This window comes from Nycticebus coucang, chromosome 6, assembly GCF_027406575.1.
Source record: "Nycticebus coucang isolate mNycCou1 chromosome 6, mNycCou1.pri, whole genome shotgun sequence".
NCBI classification, from domain to species: domain Eukaryota; kingdom Metazoa; phylum Chordata; class Mammalia; order Primates; family Lorisidae; genus Nycticebus; species Nycticebus coucang.
In genome coordinates, this window is record NC_069785.1 from 30,561,046 (window position 1) to 30,581,789 (window position 20,744).

A 20,744-nucleotide genomic window follows, 5' to 3' on the forward strand; every position below is an offset into this window, starting at 1 on the left:
AACAATAATAATGGTAAACAACCTTTACTCAGCATTTCCTTTATATCAGGTGCTATATCATTAACTCATCTTATTTACCAGCTTGTGAAATAGTGGATAATTATTATGCCCATTTTATAAGTGAAGAAACTGAAGCAAGGAGAGGTTAACAAGTGAGTGGGAACAGCTGAGATTCTAACAGGCAGACTAGGCTAAAGAGCCCATTCTTTAAAAAAAAAAAATTCACTTACTGAATTGACAAAGAAAAATTTTACACATTTATTCTGTACAATATGATGGGTTTTTTGTTTGTTTTTGAGACAGAGTCTCACTATGTTGCCCTCTGTAGAGTGCTGTAACATCACAGTTCACAGCAACCTCAAACTTAGGCTTAAGTGATTCTCTTGCCTCAGCCTCCCAAGTAGCTAGACTATAGGCACCCACTATAACACCTGGCTATGTTTTGGTTGTAGTTGTCATTGTTGTTTGGCAGGCCCGGGCTGGATTTGAACCTGTCAGCTCTGGTGTATGTGGCTGGTGCCCTAGCTGCTGAGCTACAGGTGCCAAGCCCAATATGATGTTTTGAAATAGGTATACATTGTAGAATGGCCTCAATTGAGCTAATTAATTATGCATTTTCTCATATACTTATTTTTTTGTAGTGAGAATAATTAAAATCTTCTTACTGGTTTTTAAAAACATAATACATTGTTATTAACTGCAGTCACCATTATGTACACTAGATCTCTTGAACTTATTCCAAAAGCTGAATTCTTGATTTTACCCCCAACTTGTTCTCCTTACAGTCTTTCTGAAGGAAAGGCAGAGCCCACTCTTTTAACTACATTTCTTACTCATTGATTTTGGGCCTAAAGACAGCATGTTAATTGCTCCAAGAGGCAGGTCCAAAACTAGGTCTAAGTCTCCCAAATTCCAGGACAGTTCTAGCACTAGAGTCTGCTACCATAGAATCAAGAGCAAAAAAGAATTTAATAAAGTTGGTAGGGTTCACATACCTCCTCAGAGAAATTTAAAGCTCTCTAAATAAGGCTAGTTCCTTAGCCTCCTACTCTTAATATTTCTTTTCTTTTTTTCGGATCTCTGCACAGATTTTAATCAGAAGGCAATCTGTACAGCGAGAAACATGTCTGACAGATGCCCTAAGTAGCAAGGATCCTTACTCTCAGTTCTGAAACTGAGTTGGTGACTGCAGATACTATGTCACTATTTGGGAATAAGAGGTTCTACCAACTCCATTCAAGTCTTCAGTCACTAGGTTACACCTTAGTCTCAGCATTTAACAAGACACATTAATCGGGGCAGCGGCTGTGGCTCAGTCGGTGGGGCGCCGGCCCCATATACCGAGGGTGGCGGGTTCAAACCCGGCCCCAGCTGAACTGCAACCAAAAAATAGCCGGGCGTTGTGGCGGGCGCCTGTAGTCCCAGCTGCTCTGGAGGCTGAGGCAAGAGAATCGCTTAAGCCCAGGAGTTGGAGGTTGCTGTGAGCTGTGTAAGGCCACAGCACTCTACCGGGGGCCATAAAGTGAGACTCTGTCTCTACAAAAAAAAAACAAAAAAAAAAAACAAGACACATTAATCAAGATCAAGTAGAATTAAGGAGGTATAAGAAAGATAAAAACAAAAGGAAATGTTTTTACAAATCATCCCAGTTACCATAAATGTTAAGTTTCTTATTAATTCACAGAGCAGTGACAAAACCATACACCAAACAGGTCAATTCGGAACTACAAGTCAGGCAAGCATGCAAAATTCAGAATATAAAAACGCAAGGCCTGGTTGTCCACATACACTCACGTGAAGGTGGATTTAAAGATGCTGAACTGAACACCAAATGAATGAGAAGCTGAAAGACTGCTTCAGAGATCAGCAACCCGATCTCCTCAGTGAATGAAGTGAGCGAAGTGAGCAGATGAGAACTAGCAAAGCCCACATGGCCAGAGTAGGAGTGTACATAGATCTAATTCCTGTGATGCCATTTACAACTACATATATTTAAAATACAAGGAGAGAAATACCCAGAACACATCAAGACCACTGATTTAAACAAAGCATTGCGAGGACTGATACATGGGGGTGGAGGGTGGGGGGCTGTTAACACAGCACAGCAGCACACCTCACAAATTTGTGTTTGAGAGATTAAATGGAAAGAATAAGATCGCTCAAAAACTTTAATGCTCAGTTTTCACAATGTTTCTATATAATTTTCTGATTTATAACAAAATATACTGGCTTTAAAAATGCGCATCTTTAGTTCTCTCTTACACTTTTTTTGCCTCTTTCAAAACTGAGCACCAGGTATTGTGAACGTAAGTTATGTTATATTTACGTACATTTTAATTGCATATTTTAGAAATAAACAAAACCTATGGTATTTCAGTAACTCGTAGTGTAAAATGAAAAGCTCTCTATCAAAATACACTTTTCACTGGGAAAAATAAATAAATCAGACAAATGGATCTACACAAAGTAAACATTAACTTTGTAGATTTCAGTGTAGGACAGTCGGTAACAAGCATATTTGCCCTTATTACCCCAGAGCTGCTCAACTTCCGAGTTAAGAATTTTTAAAATATTTTAAACTGAGATTTTATTATGTTGAATGTTTCTTATTCCACATCATCTTCAGCCAAGCTCTGAGCACTTACAATTCTCTGACTAATTGTCGGGAGCTTACTCAGAAGCATCTGGAACACTGGTGCTGGCAGAGTCTGCCGCAAGTACCTGCAGTAACTACTGGGGCTGTCCACACACAGCGATCGCGTTTGTCAGGCGGTCCACGCCCTTCTCATATTCACCTTGAGCTAGTAGCTCTTCACCAAGCTGTATTTCTTCAAGGAAGAATTTCTGAGCAGCTTCAACATCTTTAAGGTCAGGTAACTTGGAAAGTCCAGCTCTCTCCTTGGCAAGCTTCTGTTTCTTTCTTCGTTCTCGAAGCCTGTCCTTGAAAATAGGGTCACTCCTGTCTCTTGCGGTCGAAGTCAATGCAGTACCGGATGAAAAGGGCCCCGCATACCCCGGCGGCGATGGCGCTGTTCTGGCCTACCATCGTCTTCTCTCTTTCTCTCTAGAACAGACTGTAGACGGCAGCGGGGACCTCGGCCGCGAAACCTCAGAGCGGACGGTGCCGCTCAGCCCCCGATGCCTGCCAGCCCAGGACTCGGGGAGGCCGAGGGCCAATATTTCTATTCCAGAGAGTCTCAAGTTTTAAATATTTCAGTATTATTCAACATACACCTTACCGGCACCTACTTGACATCTAAGGGCATCACAGACCTATTACTGCTCAATCTCGGGTGGCTTGAACGCCACTTGTCCCTCTAAGAAGCTGGAGGATGCCGACTGCTTAGGGGTCGCATAACTAGTGTACAAAGGGCAGGGACTTAACCAACGCAAGCTTATGACCCGCACTTACTGGGAATTCCTTGTTCATGGGGAATAATTGCAATCCCCGATCCCCATCACGAATGGGGTTCAACAGGTTACCCGCGCCTTGCCGGCTCAGGGTAGGCACACGCTGAGCCAGTCAGTATAGCATGCGTGCAGCCCTGGACATCTAAGGGATCACAGACCTGTTATTGCTCAATCTCGGGTGGCTGAACGCCAACGGGCACCTACTTGAGAACTGTGCTAGGCCTGTGTTATCTACAGCCCATAAATGTCTCAAGTCTTTTTATAAGTAATCCCCTTTTCATTAATCATTATATTTTGTATAAATCTGAATTTTTAATATAATAACCTTATTAGTAACTGGACCAACCTATCGAGAATTCACTCTATTGAACCTGCACCCTCACAATCTTCTTGGCCTTCCCTAACACAATAGAGCCTGTGATCAAGCACAAGAGCAAAGGAATCTAACAGTTTTATTTTCCCACATCTTTTCTTCCAAATATAATTTACTACTAGCTTTATCATTGACCTAGAAGCTGAACCCAACTAAGTAGACTTCCAAGATCCTTTTACTTGGTAGTATCCCTTCTCAGCCAGAAAACAAAGCCCAAGATGCACAATGCCCAGGGCTCACTCTAGTCATGGTACTTCATTTCTCTGCTTCTGAAATGCCAGCAGAAAATGTACTATAAGGTAATGTTCAGGAGGTAAGCCATCTCTAAGTATATGAGTATGTTAGACAATGCTATTCCTATAGAGAAAAATAAAGCAGGGAAGGGGGAGAGGAGTGTATAGAGGGAGAGATGGGACCACGTGGGTTCATAGGGTGGTCAGGGAGACATTTGAATGTCTCAGGGAGAGCAGGGAGACATTTGAATAAAGATCTTTCTCTGAAATAAAGACAAGATGAGCTCAAAACACAATCTTTGTAGGCCTTAGCTACTTCATCTATAAAGAAGAGATACTTTAGGACCTACCTGAAAGCAGGGAACTGAATGCTTCTGAGGAAGGAGTTTTTGTGGATTATATTTTAAGCTTTGCTTTGGAAATTTCCTGTTCTATACATCAATGCAGGGTGGATATTATTTGTTCTTTATGGAGTTTCCCAATGGCATGGGCCAGACTAATGAGGACATTCTGCATTTTACTTCGACATCCCCTCCAAGAAACTTAAAGCACTATATACAATTCTAAGAGCCCAGGGAGTTTTCTTCCATCAGTAATGCAACATCATTTCACCAAGGCCCTCAGAAATGGCTTAACCATTCATTGACAAATCTTAGTCAATCAACTAATATTTATCAAGGGCTTTGCTAAGTACCTAGTTCCAAGCAAAGAGCTATAGAATACCTGGGAGAGAGAGAGAGTGAACGAGAGAGAGATAAGTATCTCAATTCCTACCATCACGTTGTTTTAATAATAACTACTAAATCACTTACGCTTCCTCCTTTGTAACTCCTGTACGCTTTCCCCTGAACCTTGACTGTGGGCTGTTGGGGTCAGGAAAGGAGTTCTATATGCCCAATTCTCATACACCCCCTGGAACATTGGAGTTGCTTAATAAAGTTATGGATTAACTGACCCAGCTCTAGGTAAGAGAACTGGAACTTGAACCTAGGTCTTCTTATTCCCCAGTTAGTTCCTGCCGCTTTAACCACGTTAGACTGGATGAAAGCCTATGAAGAGTGTCCCTAACTCCTGATGTGACCCAACAATGTTATAAGGCTTCTGCTCCAATAAACTCCCCTCAAGAGAGGGAATACCTGCATTATTGATTGTGCCAGGTTTCCATATGACCCTGCGTCTTCAGATAGCTAAAACACAGTCCCCTTACCACAACACGCAGGCCTACCCCAAGGATGCCAAATCTCTGACATATCTCATGTCACTCAGCTGATCTTACATAGTACCTTACACACATGGGCCACTCCAGAACATACCCAATATTATAATGACTTTGACCATGCCCAATTCTCTTCCAAATTGTGAACCCTTCTGGGAGAGGGATCTTGTCTTAGCCCATTACCTTATACAGTGCCTAACAATACAAAAAGCAGTGCTCAGAAATAGTCCATGCTTAGCAAATGCTACCTGTTGCAGATACCATGCTGCCCAAATTACCTATGCCAAGAGTCCATTCCCTTAGCATCCTCTGCAGACAGGTATGCTATTCTTACCTAGGTTAGGGCATTATGTCACCTGAGAAGGTAACACATTAGCATTGATCAGCTGAAGTGATTTATTTGCTGTTTTCTAACAAAACAAGGCCCTTTGGGAATGGGAGCAGAAAAAGATAAAATATGATCAAGAAAAGCAGGTAAAGGTTCAGCTCTCAGGGTACCACAGTGAAGAGGGACCCAGCAGTGGTGGTGGTTAACAAAAGACAGGACAGTCCCCTGATGTTAGCTCCTTATAAAAGGAGAGTGGGTAAGTGTTGACAGCTCAATCCATCCAGGTCAATATCCGCACCAAATTTAGCAATAAGGGAGCTAAGAATTCCCAGAGACACTTGCATACTTTTGCTGAGGCAAGACTCTCAGCCTCGGATTTTCTAGTTTCTCCTCCTCCCTTCTTTCCTCTGCAAATTGGAGAAAGAAATTCCAAAGGCCAACAGTTGTTTTCCTCTCCCAGCAGTTTCTGCTTAGAAGGAAACAGAGTTGGCCAATGAGATACTAGTTCAAATCAGCCTCATCCATTGGGAAGTCCCAGCCAACCAGAGCCTATGAGTGCAGTAGGAGATAAGGATGAGGGGAGTGGAAGAGCTCAGAGTACATTCCTCTTTGCTTACTGACAGACCTGGATCTAAGATCACTGGTTTACTGCCAGCTTGGCAAGACCCTTTTGATTATCTGGTCAACTAAGTCTTCCCAACTGAATACTCTCTCCTATCCTATACCACTCACTATAAGGTTCCTGCCTCAAATACTTCCCTATACACAGGGAAACAAAGACAGACAAAGAAGGATGTGTATGTATGTGTGTGTTAAGACAGTAGGGGTGGGGTTGGTGGCACATTTTTGCTGGAGGGCAGTGACATGATCATAACTAAGTGCAGCCTCAGACACTTAGGCTCAAGTCATCCTCCTGCCTCAGCCTCATGAGTAGCTAGGACTACATTCTTTCTTTCTTTTTAAAATAAATTACAATTTTTTTTTTAAACAAAAAAGACTGCATTGTAATGTGGTAGAAAGGAAATTGGACTAAAAGTCAAAGTTTCTAGATCTCAGGCCTGCCTCAGCTACTGACAAGGTCTATGACCTCAGGGTGACTACTTCAATTCCTCCTCCAAATGAGGGTGCAGGCCCAATGATAACTGCATACACTGAGTGGCTTCTATATACCAGGCACTTTGAGAAATGCTTTATACTTATCTATTCCTCATAAAAATTCTGAGTAGTTATTATCTTCATTTTGCAAGCAAAGAAACAGAGGCTCAGACAGGATAGGTGACTTGCCAAAAGCGATATAGCTAGCAAGTGGTTGAGTTTCAAGGTCAGTTTTTTCAGATCCCACACCCATTAAGCTATATGCTATTACAAATGACCTCCAAACTCCTTTTCAGCTCTAATGCTCTGGAATTTCTTGAACAATCCCTCAGTGTCAGTTTTTCTTCATTGATCTGTTCGTAGCATTAAGATCTAGAAGCAAAACTGCCCGACTTGCACTTTCCATAGCCATAGAGACATATACTCCCAATTATTCAAAGATGCTGGGGCTGAAAGAGGCCTTTTACTCCCTCCATACTTTTATCCTTCCATTACTCACACAGGAGAAAAGTCAAGGAAGGCTTTAAGGAGTAGGAGGCTTCCAGAATTTACCTATCTCCTTTATTTTTTTCCATAATAACTGTTAAGACAACTGAACTTGTTAATGTAGCAGTGTTTATTACTTCTTATTTTAAAAAATAGTGTTTACTTATTCCTGGGTGTGTAATCCAAAAGTCGATAGGGCCGAAAGTTGACTTATCATAGAGCAGGCCTATTTTCAGCGTGTACTAGCCAGCACTACCCTACAACCCAGAGGCCTTTGCTGAAATGATAAGCATACACATGCACTCCACTCTGATGCCCCCCTTTAGTGGCTTCCACTCCAGTCAGCCTAACTTACACATTCTAAACAAATCACAAAGAGGGCAAATAATAGTTACCAAAGAAAGTGTTAAAAACAAAAAATAAGATGCATAACCACTGCTTGGCCTTTAAAGAAAAAGAAAAGAAAAGAAAAGAAGCAATTTGCAGATGCTGGCATGGATGTGGAGAGAAGGGAATACTCTTACACTGTTGGTGGGACTGCAAACTAGTACAACCTTTCTGGAAGGAAGTATGGAGAAACCTCAAAGCACTCAAGCTAGACCTCCCATTTGATCCTGCAATCCCATTACTGGGCATCTACCCAGAAGGAAAAAAATCCTTTTATCATAAGGACACTTGCACTAGACTGTTTATTGCAGCTCAATTTACAATCACCAAAATGTGGAAACACCCTAAATGCCCACCAACCCAGGAATGGATTAACAAGCTGTGGTATATGTACGCCATGGAATACTATTTAGCCATTAAAAAAATGGAGACTTGGGCGGCGCCTGTGGCTCAGTGAGTAGGGCGCCAGCCCCATATGCCGAGGGTGCCAGGTTCAAACCCAGCCCTCGCCAAACTGCAACTAAAAAATAGCCGGGCGTTGTGGCGGGCGCCTGTAGTCCCAGCTGCTCGGGAGGCTGAGGCAAGAGAATCGCGTAAGCCCAAGAGTAAAGAGGTTGCTGTGAGCTGTGTGACGCCACGGCACTCTACCTGAGGGCGGTACAGTGAGACTCTTCTCTACAAAAAAAAAAAAAAAATGGAGACTTTATGTCCTTTGTATTAACTTGGATGGACGTGGAAGACATTATTCTTAGTAAAGCATCAGAATAATAGAGAAGCATGAATCCTATGTACTCAATTTTGATATGAGGACAATTAATGACAATTAAGGTCACAGTGCGGGTGGGGGAAAGAGAGAGCAGAGAGAGAAAGAAGGAGGGAAGAGTGGAGAAAAGAAGAGCAGAGAGAGGGAAGGAGGGAGGTGGGTGGGGCCTTGGTGTGTGCCACACCTTTTGGGAGCAAGATACAATTGCAAGAGGGACTTTGCCTAACAAATGCAATCAGTGTAATCTGGTTTATTGTACCCTCAATGAATCCCCAACAATAAAAAAATAGTAAAGAAGCAATTTGTTAAAACAAAGCATTATATAATTCATCAAAAAAGCTTGCTATTTAAGAAGGAAAAAAAAATACTTTAACTTGCCTCCCCCTGTGCCAATAGGTAATTGACAGAAGTCATTCTAACTCTAAGCAGAGTTATACCTAAACTATTCTAGGTCCATTAGTTACTACAAAAGGGAAATGCAGACAGGCACAAGGATGTCCCAGAAAAGACATAGGATTTGGACACTTAGACCCATAATTAAAAAAAAAAAAAAAGCTACATATGTCAGAGAACAATCCTAAGACAGAGGTCAGAAATAATAGGGGTAAAGTTACCCTAGAGTTTAATCAAAAGAGATCTGTCAATATTTAGCTTTTTCTGTAAGAGACCATCCAATTGAAGCAATTAACATAAAGCAAATTCAGGTGAAGAGCTGAGGTCTGTCTGGTGCTGGCAAGGGAAATGGTACTCTCATACATTGCTAGTAGAAGTGTATACTGGGTTAGCCTTTTTGGAGGGCAACTTCCATCTCCATTAACATTTAAAACTTCTAGCAATTCTACTCCTAGGCATTTCTTGGGGATATAATTCAACATTCTTTATAATAACATTGTTTGTAATAATTCCCATGATTAGGGAAATAGTTACATAAACTATAGACATCAGTCCTTTAGAAGAACATTAGATCTTTAGGCAGAGACATGGAAACATTTTCAAGGTATATTATTAAGAGAAGAAAATCAATTATAAAATCCTCTGTATAGTGTGCTCCTATTTATGTAAAAATAAAACAACTACCACAAAATACAAAACCTTGGTGGTGCCTGGAGCTCAGTAGGTAGGGCTCCAGTTACATACACCAAGGCTGGCAGGTTCAAACCTGGCCCAGGCCAACTTAAAAAAAAAAGAAAAAGAAAAAAATAGCTGGGCATTGTGGCAGGTGCCTGTAGTCCCAGCTACTTGGAGACTGAGGCAAGAGGATCACTTCAGCCCAAGAGTTTGAGATTTCTGTGAGCTGTGACACCATGGCACTCTACCCAGGGTGATTTGAGACCCAAGGCGACTTGAGACTGTCTCAGAAAGAAAAAAAAAAAAAAAAACTCACAAAACCATACAGTATCCCTATACATACATACACATAAAGAAAAGGTACATACCAATTTGATAACAATAGTTACAAGAATTTGGGGAGTAGGGATCAAATAGGTCTTCCCTTATCTAATTATTTGAAATTTGTTTAGAAACATACTCACATATAATGAATAATCACAAATAAAATTTAACATGAACTAAAATATAAAGGCTACCTTTGTATATGACACAGAAAATGTTTACGATGTTATCAAACACCAAGCATAGTATAATCTCATGGTTGAGGAGGGGGAAGAATGAGGATGAACATCAGACTAAGCAGGCATCCTCAAACTTTTTAAACAGGGGGCCAATTCACTGTCCCTCAGACTTTGGAGGGCCGGACTATAGTTTAAAAAAAACCAAAACTATGAACAAATTCCTATGCACACTGCACATATCTTATTTTGAAGTAAAAAAACAAAACGGGAACAAATACAATCACACCACCTCATGTGGCCCGCGGGCCGCAGTTTGAGGACCCCTGGCTAGAGAGTAAGAGGCATGAGTTCAGATCTTCACTCTGCCACTGATTGGTCCCGTGGCAGATTAAGGCAAGCCAACTTAATCTCTCCGAAGCCTTGATTTAAGAATTACCTAGCTGACCCCTGGGGAGCTATGAGGTTTAAGTGAGAATGTATAAAGCCCTTTCCATAGCACTCACCACAGATAAGCATTCAGTAAGTGGTAGCCATTATTTGTATTATTAATAATAAATCTGGCTCAGCACCTGTAGCTCAGCAGTTAGAGCACAAGCCACATATACCAGAGCTGGTGGGTTCAAATCGAGCCCAGGCCTGCCAAACAATGACAACTACAAAAACAAAAAATAGCCAGGCATTGTGGTGGGCACCTGTAGTCTGAGCTACTTGGGAGGCTGAGGCAAGAGAATCACTAATGCACAAGAGTTTGAGGTTGCTGTGAGCCATGACTCCATGCCACTCTACCCAGGGCAATATAATGAGACTCTTTCCCCCTCCCAAAATTAGTAATAAATCGTGTATCAAAAATTAGATCCCCTGGGGCGGCGCCTGTGGCTCAAGGAATAGGGTGCTGACCCCATATACCGGAGATGACAGGTTCAAACCCAGCCCGGGCCAAAAAAAAAAATTAGATCCCTAAGATCATTTCAAGGAGAATCTATATGACGTTTGATTATCACTTAGTCTTTAATCATTATTCTTTTGCAAATTTCTGACTCAGAGCTTCAATCGTTAAATTTTAGAGCTGGAAAGAATCTCAAGAGTTCATTCCCAACTGCTACACGACAGAAGTAGCTAGAAAGCTTTTGAGGGAGTGGGAGAATATTCCAAGCCTCCACTTCAGACAGGAGAAGGGATCAAATGATCTCTATTTTTTTTTATTTTTTGAGGCAGAGTCTCACCTTGTTGCCCCAGGCTAGAGTGCCACATGACCTCACAGCTCGCAGCAACCTCATCCTGGGCTCCAGTGATCCTGTTGCCTCAGCTTCCCTGAGTAGCGAGGACTACAGGCATGTGCCACCATGTCCAGCTAGTTTTTCTATTGTTAGTAGAGATGGGGATCTCACTTTTGCTCAGGCTGGTCTCAAACTCCTGAGCTCAAGCAATCCACCCTCCTCGGCCTCCTAGCATGCTAGGATTTCAGGTGTGAGCCACTGTTCCCAGTCTATTTTTTTTAAAGACATTCTATATCGACACGTGTATTCATTCATGCATAGAACACCTTTAGAAAGGGGAAATGAGGAACAAAAGTGGAAGGTAGTGCTTAAATTTTTTACCTACTCAAAAAACAAATCCTCAGAAAATTAAATTAGAAAAATAAACTTCCCCAGGTGAATCTAATGCAATCTACAGACCAAAATAGGAGTTTTTATGCTTTGCCCTAGAAATTCCACTTCAGAAAACTGCAAAGATTTACATATAAAACTTCTAAAGATATGAGTATATAAAGACGAACGTGTCTATTATAGAAAGAAAGAAAAAAACACATCCACACAAACAACAAAAAACCTGGAAACATTCTCAATGCCTAACAAATGAGAAATGGTTTTACAAATTATGGTATATCCATGATAGAATATTACATGTTAAGTATGTTTTTATCTGATTTTTTGTTTTGTTTTGTTTTTTGAGACAGAGTCTCAACTCTGTTGCCTTGGCTAGAGTGCCGTGGTGTCAGCCTAGCTCACAGCAACTTCAAACTCCTGGGTTCAAGCGATCCTCTGGCTTCTGCCTCCTGAGTAGCTGGGACTACAGAAGCCAGGCACAACTCCCAGCTAACTTTTCTATATTTATTTGCTCTAGCTCAGGCTGGTCTCTAGCTCTTCAACTCAAGAAATCCACCCACCTCGGCCTCCTAGGGTGCTAGGATTACAGGCGTGTGCCACCACTTCCAGCCTAGGACTAACCTTCTTTTTTTTTTTTTTTGTAGAGACAGAGTCTCACTTTACTGCCCTCAGTAGAGTGCCGTGGCCTCACACAGCTCACAGCAACCTCCAACTCCTGGGCTTAGGCGATTCTCCTGCCTCAGCCTCCCGAGTAGCTGGGACTACAGGCACTCGCCACAACGCCCGGCTATTTTTTTGTTGCAGTTTGGCCGGAGCCGGGTTTGAACCCACCACCCTCAGCATATGGGGCTGGCGCCCTACTCACTGAGCCACAGGCGCCGCCCAGGACTAACCTTCTTAAGGAACTGGTTTCCAGTCCCATTTAGGGCCCTAAGTAATATGATCCTATTAAGTTGCCTACCTTACTTATTACATAATTATGTTTTACATCACACATTTTGCAACTTTTTTTTTTCTTTTTTTTGAGACAGAGTTTCCCTAGGTAGCCCTCAGTAAAGTGCCATGGTGTCACAGTTCACAGCAACCTCAAACTCTTAGGCTTAAGCAATTCTCTTGCCTCAGCCTCCAAAGAAGCTGAGACTATAGGCACCCGCCACAACACCCAGCTATTTTTTTTGTTGCAGTTATCATTGTTGTTTAGCTGGCCCAGCACCGTAACCACAGTGCTATGGGTGCCGTGCCACTTTTAAAAAGTAAGAGCTCCTTTTAGAGGACAGGTATTTGCCATAACTAGCAATGTCACAGGCTGTAAAACAAGATTCTATGTTGAGGTAAGGTTATATGTTTTTTTTTTTTTTTTTGAGACAGTCTCAAGCTGTTGCCCTTGGTAGAGTGCTATGGCATCACTGCTCACAGCAACCTCAAGCTCTTGGGCTTAAGTGATTCTCTTGCCTCAGCCTCCCAAATAGCTGGGACTAAAGGAGCCTGCCACAATGCCTGGATATTTTTTGGTTATAGTTGTCATTGTTATTTGGCGGGCCCAGGCTGGATTCCAACCCTCCACCTCTGGTGTATGTGGCTGGCACCTTAGCCACTTGGCTGCTTGAGCTATAGGTGCCGAGGCAGTTAAATATTAATCTACAAATTGACTAAATGGCTGCTAATGTGTAAGGTTTGAGGCTAGTGCTATTTGTGCCTCACTCTGAAGACCTGGGTTTCTGCCCTGAAGGAGGTACCCATCTCTGTGGACAGTAAGAAAGAGTAAATAACAATGTAAGATGATACAAAAGAAATACAGACAACAAGCGCTACAGTAGTTCACATCTGGGTGGGTATATACATTACAAGTGAGTTATGGCCCTTTCTTCTGTGTATCTTTCTCTCACTTCTGAATTAGAATATAACCCCCTTAAATGAAGCAGCATTATCTCATTCCTTATTTTTGTATCTAACCCTAATGCCTAATGTATCTGGCAAATAAGTAGATGCTTAATAAATTAATGACATTCTATGTTCTAGCCGGGCGCGGTGGCTCATGCCTGTAATCCCAGCACTTGGGAGGCTGAGGCAGGTGGATTGCCTGAGCTCACCAGTTCAAGACCAGCCTAAACCAGAGTGAGACCTTGTCTCTAAAAACAGCCAGGCGTTGTGACAGGAGCTTATAGTCCCAGCTACTTGGGAGGCTGAGGCGAAAGAATTGCTTAAGCCCAGGAGTTTGAGGTTGCTGTGAGCTATGATGCCACAGCACTCTACCAAGGGTGACAAAGTGAGACCCTATCTCAAAAAAAAAAAAAAGGGCAGCACCTGTGGCTCAAGGAGTAGGGCAGCGCCAGCCCCATATACCGGAGGTGGAGGGTTCAAACCTGGCCCCAACCAAAAATGAACAAACAAAAAACAAAATCTGTGTTCTGCAATATTAATATGCAAATATTTTTATGAGAATTATTACAGTAGGAATGATGGTGGTTAGGGAGTACATAAGATAGTACTGCCTCTGGTGCATTTCAGACTGAAAGTTTGGGGTAGCTGCTAAAGTTCTGCTAACCAACTGGATATCTTCCAGACTTCAGTTCTCAACAGAAGGGTCAGGCAGGGGGTAGGTTAAATATGTCTTCAATATGGTTTTCTTTACTTTTCAGAGGACAAAAGCAATGACAAGTAATCTGTCCCTACTTTTTTCAGATTGAGCCACAGGAGTGACCTTAGTGGAGTCCTCTGTACCAGCCATACACTTGTCAATCTATATCCCTATCCTCCCTTCTCCTGGCCCCATGCAGAAGTCCAGCCATTCTCCTTTCTCTCTACCCCTCAGTTGAGGACAGAAGCCAGGCTAGCTATCAGGGAGCTATTATCTGAAATCCTAGCTAGGAATCAGCGCTCTAAACCTTCTAGGAAGGCAATGATCTGATTTGAAGAAAAAGTTTATCCCTAAAATGCTGATAGGACCACAGAAAGCAAACTCAAAGTTTACCCTGGAGCAGCAGTTCTCAACCTGTGGGTAGCGACCCACAGGAACTGTATTAAAGGCTCGTGGCATTAGGAAGGTTGAGAACCACTGTCCTAGACCAACAAGGAAAGAGAACAGAGACTGAATCCCGAATTTTCTCATTCTGGATTTTCTTGGTTCTGTAGGACACAGTATACACTACAGGGTCAGTATCTGTCTATCTAGGAAAAACATTCAACATACCTCCCCGGGATTTGGGCAATTTAACCACTCTGAACAGATAAGAATTTACCTCCTATAGAGTTCCTTTGGTAGAGTATCCACTGCCTTGCAGCAAGGAAGTTCTCTTTTATTTCTAACTTAAAGCACTCCTATTAAAATTAAAATGTATTTCTTTAGAAGACATTTAAGGCAGCAAATTAGCATCTCTGTATCATCATTTTTCATGCATGCCAATGTTTGAGACTCACTGCTCTATCTCCTAACCTTTAGAGGCTTCAAGATACTTTCATTTCTCCAGTACTAATAATTTAAATTATTTTCCTTTTTAATAGGTTCCATGATTTCCCTTCTCTGTCTTTTCATACCTCTCTCAGGCTTCTTTCTACTCTTAGATTGTTTTATCCTCGTTGACCCTTATTCCCCTTCCTTCTACCTTCCCAATCCTAAATCTCCTCTCCTTAATGGACAGAAGCCTTGCTTTACCACCCCCCATTTTCCTGACCTGGCATTCTTCCCTGTAGAAATGTTAATTAGCATGTGGGATTTAATTAATTCAGCAGCTAATTAAAAATGAGAGAGGAAGAGGGCGGGACAGACAGAGCCTGCTTTAGTGCAGAAGGCATCGCAGATGGTTCTGGGTTGGCTGGCACCATGCCACCGCCCTCCAACCCCCCCCAACCCCCCCCCAGCCACAACTACACGCACGGCGAGGAGGGCGGGGGGAAAAGTGAGGGGCATAGGCTGGCAGAGTCTAGACTCATTCAGTCCTGCTGCTTTGTGCTGGGGAGACACAGAAGGAGAAAACAAGAAAAAGGGAGGGAGAGACACGGACAGACCCACACTGAGGAGCCAAAGAATGAGTGAGGCATTCGCACCGAATAATTCCTCTCCTCTTCATCACTGGAAGAAGCCAAGAGGAGAGCTTATTCATCCCAAGAGACGGTCAGCATCTTGGGGTTCTCCGGCTCCTAAGGACCACTGAGTACAAGATGGGAAAAGATAGCTACTGATTTTCTGGAGAAAATGGAATAGCTTACTCTAGCAACCAGGGACCTACTGCGCTGCCATTCTTCCTATACCATGTGCTTCCTCCGCATGAGCAGGCAATGAGGAAGACAGCTACTGAAAATGAAATACAGGACGGGGGTGGGGAGAGGAGCGGGCACAGATGGGTAACGGGAAGCAAAGGGACAAGAAGGAGATTTAAATGAAGAGGAATGAAAGGTGTACATGAAGGGAAGGGAGAAGTAGGGGAAGGCAAAGAAGAAATAAATAATGGAGGAGAAGGAAGAGGAGGAAGTCAGGGGCAGAGCTATGCTTTTTTGCCAAGATGGATAAAGAGGGATGGGATGTCTGTGCAGAGGACTTCCACATAATGATCCCACCCAGATCAGGCCAAGCAGAGAGGAATGGCAGCGCTGCAGGCAGAGGGCAGGAGCAAATGCTTCTGAGGGTCAACCAAGCTGCTGGAGACAGGGAACCCATCCTGCAGGATCTTCCTAAATACTGGATATTTCTGCCAAACCAGGAATTTATCAAAGGCAATGGAGAAAAGCTTCCAAATGAACAGAAAAGGAGGCTAGAATGACAGGAGGCTGCAAAACCCGAATCCAGGAGCTCCATCGGGGAGATGGGTGAGGAATGGGATTTTTAGCAGCACCCAGCTGGCTCTCTAGGGGTGTTGTCATCTAATACTCTGAGGGGAAATGCATCCATTAGAGCATTGATTTGAGGATGTAAGGGATGAGAAAGAGAGAAAAGGTTTAGTCTCAGAAAGCATCCCTTTTGTGGCAGGCATCTGAGAAGCTTTGGGGCTTAAAGCCTTAGGAAGGACTACCTAAGGAGGGCAAGAAGGAAGTCTGCCATCAGTGACAAATTATCTAAGACTCAAATGAAGGAAAGCGAGAAGGAGTACATGAAACCAGATGAGTACATGAAACCAGATGAAGGCTTTCTGGTGTTAACTGCCATAGAGCTGAATATAGTGACAGAGAAGGGTCACTGTAGCTAAGAAACAGGGTTTTCCTGGCTAGGAATTCAGATTTGATCTCTTTACCACCTAGGGCTTCCTGTAAGAGCTAGCAGTCAGTGAATCAAAATTGGGAGAAAGAAAGTAGAAACTCAGGGACTTTTTATTCTCCAGAGCCTACCCAAGAAGCTAAACCCAAAGCTAGTAGATGAAAAAAAGCAGTTGTCAGGGTAAGTTGCTATGGGTTCAAAGTGGAAACATATGAATGCTATCTAAGCCTAGTTTCTCTTTTAATTAACAATAAAAATTATAAGAGCATTTATTTAAATAGCTACAATAATGGTTTTATACAAGAGAGAAATGTTAAGACTTAGGGTTATCAATGTGAGTGGGAAGGAGGAGGTAGTCCACAAAGCCTTTTCTTATTTAAATGAGCCTGAAGAGTTTGCTACAAATAAGCATCAAGGAGAATGGTGATTCCAGAGTTTCAGCAGCCACCACCAAGTGCCATCAAGTCCCAAGATATTTCTGAAGGGGAAGAAGGCTTAGGAGAAGTAATATACTAGTCAGTGATAAGGTCAAATTAAATCTGGAATGGGAATTCATTCCCTATGTTGGCACTCTCAAGGCCCCTCCAATAGGTTGCCCCATGTTAAGGCCTATGGGAATGCTAGCCCCTTCTTGGTAAGCCAGGTTCCTCACTGGACCAGCCTGCCCCACACATCCCAGCTTTCCCCAGCAATCTCCCTAGCAACCCAGCCAAAACTGGCTTAACCTGGCTGTGTTGCTGCCTTCAGTGACATTGGGGATGAAATGGGGGCATCAATTTTCAAGAGGTAGTAAAAGAAAAGTTAGACCTAGATGTCAGAGAATACAGGCTCTAATGCCAACTCTAATGATTTACTTATACACTCTTAAAATCACGTCCCTCTTTAGGGCCTATAAGTGGAAGAAAGCACAACTCAAATAATTCTAGCTACAACACTGTAAGTATCTGGAGAAGAAATGGTTAAAACTTAATAAAAAGGATACTAAAGCTGAAAAGTCTCTACCATTCAGTGCAAAAAATATTTATTGAGCCTTGCTTTTAAAAGAAGGACCTAAGTAGAAATCACTGCGTATGTTACATGAGACCTCACCCCTAACTAGTATCCTTTGGCTAGAACAAGGGAGATTTCTAAGACAGACAATAGGAAAATTAGTTAAGGAAACAAAGAGGCTACTGGCCTCTGCCTCCACCAATATACACATCTTAGGAAGACAGGAGAGGCAGGCAAAAGAGACAGGTCTCCAAAGGCACCTCCACAGCTCAGATAATAAGGAGAGGGGGCTGGTGTTCCAGTCCCCATTTTTTACTATGGCTCTGGCAAATTGCCTTTCTCCATAGTCCAGGAGTCACCTTTGATTCACAGATGCTGGGGAAATGGAAGTCAGCCATTCTGGGACTTCCATTTAAGCTAAGGAAGATCTCCTCTCACCAGGCAATCAAGAAAAGGGGATATACTGGTGGCACCTGTGGCTCAGTCAGTAAGGCGCCGGCCCCATATGCCGAGGGTGGCGGGTTCAAACCCGGCCCCGGCCAAACTGCAACAAAAAAAATAGCCGGGTGTTGTGGCAGGCGCCTGTAGTCCCAGCTACTCGGGAGGCTGAGGCAAGAGAATTGCTTAAGCCCAGGAGTTGGAGGTTGCTGTGAGCTGTGTGAGGCCACGGCACTCTACCGAGGGCCATAAAGTGAAACTCTGTCTCTACAAAAAAAAAAGAAAAAAAAAAAAGAAAAGGGGATATACTGTTCACATTGTGGACCATTCCTAGGACATACACATGGCAAAGACTTAGTACTATCCAGGGAATTTCTAGGAGGCTATTAATTTATAAAGAATAATCTAGTAAGAAGAAAATTAGCCATCCTAGAAATTGGATAATTTTACCATTAACAATACTGCTAAATTAGCTGAGGGTTCTATGGTACTGGTCACACAATGAAAGATCTCCAAATAAAGAAGGAAGAGGCAGGAGATGGGGCAATAGTCTGATGAGTTTGGGCTGTATTCTGGAAAGGCTAAACAATCAAGGGGGCTGTGGGCTGAATGGGGCAACCATGTAAATTCAGGTCAGATAAAGGAGAGGACACATGGAATGACAGAAGAGGAAGCAAACTACGAAAGTCCTAAAGCCAGAACTATGCTCATCAATGACCAGAAAGCCAGGGTCCCCACTGCATAAGTCATAGCTGCCCTGGCTTTAGTGTGGTCACAAAAGGTCATTAATAGGATATCTCCCAATAGACCACAGAACAGGTTTTAGAGCATGGTTTTCTTCTAAGTCTTCAAAAATACAGGATAACAAAGGTATAGGTATCCTCAGCAATTTCACCCAAAAGTTTTTAGATGAAGCCCTTATTATCTGAATTCTTGCTACTGCCTACCATTTTTACAGCATGCAGAACCAAATTCTGCAAACTCAAATAATACAGGATCCCTTGTCAGCTGAATTCTCACTATCTAAATCAAGAAACCAAAGAGATGTGGACAGCAAACAGTATCACCTCTTTCTCATCTCCATCTGTTTCCTTGCAGAGCCTCATCATTTTCTTGACCTAGTCTTCAATACTGACCCCTCAGTTCTCTTCACCCCTCTTTTAAATCACTCTCATCTACAGTTCTTTCATTGGGGTGAGTCATCTGTAACATGCCAAGGATAGAAGAGATACAGAAAAAGAAAGGGGGTAAGGAAAAGTGTAGATAGGGGAGTGAGATGAAGATCCTGCAGACAGAGAAAGAAAAGGGATGAGAGAGAGAGAAAACAAGAGAGCTGGAGTGGGGGAGGGGAAGAAGATGGCACTGCAGAAAAAAGAGCACCACAAAATTAATTTGAAGAAGGGAACAGTAGAGGAGACGTTGGTGGAATAACAATCAGGCAGTATAGGGCCAGGGAAAGGGGGAGGGCGACAGATAGGGAGGGATGGTGTTGGGGAGGAGAGCCCTGCCTGCAGAGCAACAGCAGCACCACCTATGGGAATGGTGAAGGGTTACAGACAGCAACAAAAGAGGCCCCTGCCTGGGCATGGCAGTCTGGGATACAGGTGAGGAGGGAGAAGCCATGGCCTCTGCCCTTCAAACCTCTGTTACACAACACCCAGGCTGAAAGAGTAAATTGTATATGGCTCTCCTGGGAAGACAAGGACCTAACAAGGAAAGGGGGGAAAAGACAGAGAACTCCTGGCTTTTTCCTTTGCAAAGGGCTTTCCTCTTCAGAATTCAGGCAGTCGGAAAGGAAAGGGTATAAAAAAGGAAAGCCAGGCACTAAAAGGAATGTAAGTGCCTGCTGCTTCTTTCATTAACTGGAGAAAGGATTTTTATCTTTATTTCCAAGTGATTTCCTTTCCCCTCTGGATGTGGGAGAGTACAGCTCCCTCCCTGGGGCAATGAATGCCCCTCACTCAGCTGCTTCCTCCCAGCATTGCCTCAAAACTCCCAACCACCATTAGAAACCCCCAGGGAGCCACCAAGCTCCAGAAGGAAAGGAAAGGAAGCCCCCCCAACTAGCCAAACAGACCAAGTAGGGGAGGACGGGGTGGAGAGCATGAAAGAGAGAAGAGGGAGGGGAGAGGAAAATGTGATCAGTAGTATTTGTTGTGCTTCCAGGGAGGAAGGATCCGTCACATTTTTAATAATAATAAATATGTGAAGACAGATTTGCCAGCATTGCTATGGCTCCTTTGGAAGTGTGGGGGAGGGGAGCCAATGCAGCTGTAGCAGAAACCAATATCTTCCCTCCCCTCCCCCATTAGATAGGCTCAGTATTGCAGCAGCCTACCCCTCCCCCTCAACCACAGTCCTCCCATTCACAGCCCACCCTTTCCATGGTCGCTACACACAGTCTGCCCCTCCTCCCCCCAATTCTACTCTATCCTTTCAGCTCTGGTCCTCATTTAACACTGCCTCACTATATAGCTTGAAGAAGCCCTAGTACGCACATCTTACATCTGCTCCCCCAAGCCCAAGAACCAGATTTTTTCTTCCAGTGCCTTTTACTAGCTTACAGCAATCTTCCCCTACAAACACTTCCACAGAAGAAATCCAGCACATTTCTGCATTTCCTGGATCCCACCAAAAGGGACTGTTTTTCTCCCCAAT

The 20,744-nt window shown here is 43.1% G+C and overlaps 1 pseudogene across 1 annotated transcript; it reads right to left on the minus strand.

The window, feature by feature from the left end:
* Window positions 1-1,637: 1,637 nt before the first annotated feature.
* Window positions 1,638-3,909, minus strand: LOC128588038 (mitochondrial import receptor subunit TOM20 homolog; annotated as a pseudogene). The gene has a single exon (XR_008380680.1). The product of XR_008380680.1 is annotated as a mitochondrial import receptor subunit TOM20 homolog (transcript).
* Between the last annotated feature and the right edge of the window lie 16,835 nt (window positions 3,910-20,744).